The sequence below is a fragment of the Meles meles genome, chromosome 15 (genome assembly GCF_922984935.1).
Source record: "Meles meles chromosome 15, mMelMel3.1 paternal haplotype, whole genome shotgun sequence".
Lineage (NCBI taxonomy): Eukaryota > Metazoa > Chordata > Mammalia > Carnivora > Mustelidae > Meles > Meles meles.
The window spans coordinates 10912923-10917285 of NC_060080.1; positions in this window are offsets into that span (position 1 = coordinate 10912923).

Genomic DNA, 4363 nt, shown 5'->3' on the forward strand with positions numbered 1-4363 from the left:
CAGATGCAAGGGTCTGGAAGCCATTAGTGTTATTTCTAATGTTTTCAAATCCCTGCTAGTCTGGGCTGGCAAAGAGAGAAGGACTATTTCATGATGGTCCATACCAAGTGCATTATTTCAGTTAACTGAAAGCTTGTCCCTTAGGGTCAGGAAAACGACCGGGATGTCTACTCTCACCACTGTTGTTCAACAAAGTATTAGAAGACCTAGCCTCAGCAATCAGACAACAAGAAGAAACAAAAGGCACCCAAATCGGCAAAGAAGTCAAATTCTCACTCTTCTCAGATGACATGATACTTTATGTGGAAAACCCAAAAGACTCCATCCCAAAATTATTAGAACTCATACAGGAATTCAGCAAAGTGGCAGGATATTAAATCAATGCAAATCCATGTGCCGAGATCAGTTGCATTTCTATACACTAACAATGAGACCGAAGAAGGAGAAATTAAGGAGTCAATTCCATTTACAATTGCACCAAAAACCATAAGATACCTAGGAATAAACCTAACCAAAGAGGTAAAGGATCTGTACTCAGAAGACTATAGAACACTCATGAAAGAAATTGAGGAAGACACAAAGAAATGGAAAACTATTCCATGCTCACGGATTAGAAGAACAAATGTTGTTAAAATGTCTATGCTACCTAGAGCAATCTATACATTCAAAGCAATCCCTACCAAAATGCCATCAACTTTTTTCACAGAGCCAGAACAAATAATCCTAAAATTTGTATGGGACCAGAAAAGACTCCGAATAGCCAAAGGAATATTGAAAAAGAAAAACCAAAGCTGGTGGCATCACAGTTCCAGACTTCAAGCTATATTACAAAGCTGGCATCATTAAGACAGTATGGTACTGGCACAAGGATAGACACAGAGATCACAGGAACAGAATAGAGAGCCCAGAAATGGACCTGCAACTTTATGATCAACTAGTCTTCAACAAAGCAGGAAAGAATATGCAACAGAAAAAAGACAGTCTATTCAACAAATGGTGTTGGGAAAATTGGACAGCCATATGCAGAAGAATGAATCTGGACCATATCCTTACATTATATACAAAAACAGACTCAAAATGGGAGAAAGATATAAATGTGAGACAGGAATCCTTCAAAATCCTAGAGGAGAATACAGGCAGCAACCTCTGTGACTGCGGCTGAGTGACTTCTTACTAGACACCCCTCCAAAGGCAAGGGAAATGAAGACAAAAATGAACTACTGGGACCTCATCAAGATAATAATCTTTTGCACAGCAAAGGAAACAGTTGACAAAACCAAAAAACAACGTACAGAATGGGAGAAGATATTGGAAATGTCTTATCAGATAAAGTGCTAATATCCAGAATCTATAAAGAACTTATCAAGATCAACACCCAGAGAACAAATAATCCAATCAAGAAATGGGCAGAAGACATGAACAGACATTTCTGCAAAGAAGACTTACAAATAGCCAACAGACACATGAAAAAATGCTCAACATCATTTGTCATCAGGGAAATACAAATCAAACCCACAATGAAACACCACACTGTTGATGGGAATGCAAGCTGGTACAGCCACTCTGGAAAACAGTATGGGGAATTCCTCAAAAAGTTAAAAATAGAGCTACCCTATGCCCCAGCAATTGCACTACTAGGTATGTACCCCAAAGATATAAACTTAGTGATCTGAAGGGACACCTACATCCCAATGTTTATAGCAGCAATGTCCACAATAGCCAAACTATGGAAACAGCCCATGGAAAGAGCCCAGATGCCCATCAACAGATGAATGGAAAAAGAAGATGTCATACACTCACACACACCCCATACCCACACACATATATATATACACACACAACCACAAAGCAATACCACTCATCCATTCAAAAATGAAATCCTGCCGGGGCACCTGGGTGGCTCAGTGGGTTAAAGCCTCTGCCTTCAGCTCAGGTCATGATCCCAGGGTCCTGGGATCGAGCCCCGCATCGGGCTCTCTGCTCAGCGGGGAGTCTGCTTCCTCCTCTCTCTCTGCCTGCCTCTCTCCCTAGTTGTGATTTCTCTCTGTCAAATAAATAAAATATTAAGAAAAAAATGAAATCCTGCCATTTGCAATGATGTGGATGGAACGAAAGGGTATTATACTAAGCAAAATGATTCAATCAGAGAAAGACAATTATTATATGTCCCCACTCACATGTGAAATTTAAGAAACAAAACAGAGGATCATGGGGGAAAGGAGGGAAAAATAAAACAAGATAAAATCAGAGAGGGAGACAAAGCATAATAGACCCTTAACCATAGGAAACAAACTGAGGGTTGCCGGAGGGAGGAAGTGGTAGAGGGATGGGGTAATTGGGTAATGGACATTGAAGAGGGCATGTGATGTAATGAGCACTGCATATTATATAAAACTGATGAATCACTGAACTCTACCTCTGAAACTAATAATACACAGTATGTTAATTATTTGAATTCAAATGTTTTTTAAACAGAATGAATTAAAAAAAAAAAGACAGTCCATACCACGAGCAATACCTCAGTTAATCCCCATTGCACTACAGTATAATAAACTACATTAATTATAGAGGAGGGCCCTGAAGCTCAGAAAGGGTAAGCAGCTTTCCCAGCGCGGCACAGCCTGCAAACCGAGGACCCTCCTCTCCTGAGTCTTTTCAAACACTGCACAGCTCAAGCATCACGGATTCCATTTGCTCTTGGGATCCCTCCACACTCTTTGTTCGGGGAGAGAAGTACCCTTCCATTCCTAAATTGCTGAAGTTTATATCAGGAATTATATCAGGAATAGGCGTTAAGTTTTGCCAAATGCTTTTTATGTCTCTATTTGTATGATCATATGATTTTTCTTCTTTAGTCTCTCAGTAAGCAAATTATGTCAGTCAAATTCCAAATTTTATTTTTTTAAAGATTTTATATATTTATTTGACAGACAGAGATCACAAGTAGGCAGAGAGGCAGGCAGGGAGAGAGGGGGAAGCAGGCTGCCCACTGAGCAGAGAGCCTGATGTGGTGCTCGATCCCAGGACCCTGAGATCATGACCTGAGCTGAAGGCAGAGGCTTTAACCCACTGAGCCACCCAGGCACCCCCAAATTCCAAATTTTAAACCAATGTTGCATTCCTGAAATGATTCTACTTTATGTATCACCCTTTTATGTACTGAGGATTTTGATTTAGTAACATTTTCTCGAGGACTGTCGCTTTATGTCCATGAGGAATATTGGTATGTAGTTCTATTTTCCTGTGCTGCCTTTGGCTTTAGTTATAGGGTGATGCTAACCTCACAGAGTCTTATCTATTTTCTGGAAGAATTTGCATAGAACTGATACTATTCCTTCCTTAAATGTTTGGTGTCTTTCACTAGAGACACCGTCTGGGCCTTCAGTGTATTCGTCGCAGCTACCTACAACTCGCTGTCAGGTAATCCCTACATCTGTGTCATTTCCATGTCACATCGGTGTTGGGTTCTGATGATTGTTCCATTTCTTGAGAGCATGTTGCTTTTTCTTACCTTTCACACACCTCATGATCTTTTGTTGAAAGCAAGACATGCATGCTGGACAAGAGGGACTGGGGTAAATCGCAAAAGCATCTAGAAAAGGACACACCTCCCCCTTGGCTGGGACCCTAGTGTGAGGGTTTGTACTCATCTAGTCAGGTGTTGGGCTGGGTTTGGGCTTTGTTATTACTGTGGGGACCCTCAGCATACCATAGTCTTCAGAACTCCTGCAGAGACAGCTTGTGTCTAGGCGCTGGGTCCTTCCTGTCCCTGAGGAGGAATGGAATGACCCTCCTGCAGACCCCAGCTTAGAGCTCTCGCTCTGCCGTGGACATGGAGGGAGGGATGGGGCAGAGCTCCTCGTGCCTCCCACAGGGCTGCTGCTTCTCTCTCCCTCAGATCTTGTGTGTGAGTTCCTCACACATGGATGGGGTTCACAGGGCTGTGGAAAAAGCCTGCAAGAGAGTCCAGACACCCAGTGTCGGCAGCCCCGGTGGCTTCACTCTGTCCCGCCAGTGCGCAGCAGCTTTCACCAGTAAGTCAGCCACTCCCGCCGGGCTTCTCCTGCCCGAGGAGCGCCTGTCCCAGGGGGGCATGCCGGCACACCTCCCCTCCCTGGAGGCACCATCTCTCCTTCCACGTCCCACAAGTCGCTGCCCCTGCAACCTCGCTCTCCGCTGGGCTCAAAATCAGCCATGAATTCGAAAGAAGCCCAGCCCTTTTTCATTGCAAGGTTGGTAGCAATCCTTCTGCCTTCTCTCTCCAGCCCAGGGTGGAGGCCAGATTCAGTATCTGTTTTTTAAGATTTATTTATTTATTCCAGAGAGAGATCAAGAGAGCTCAAGCATGAATGAGGAGAGGGGC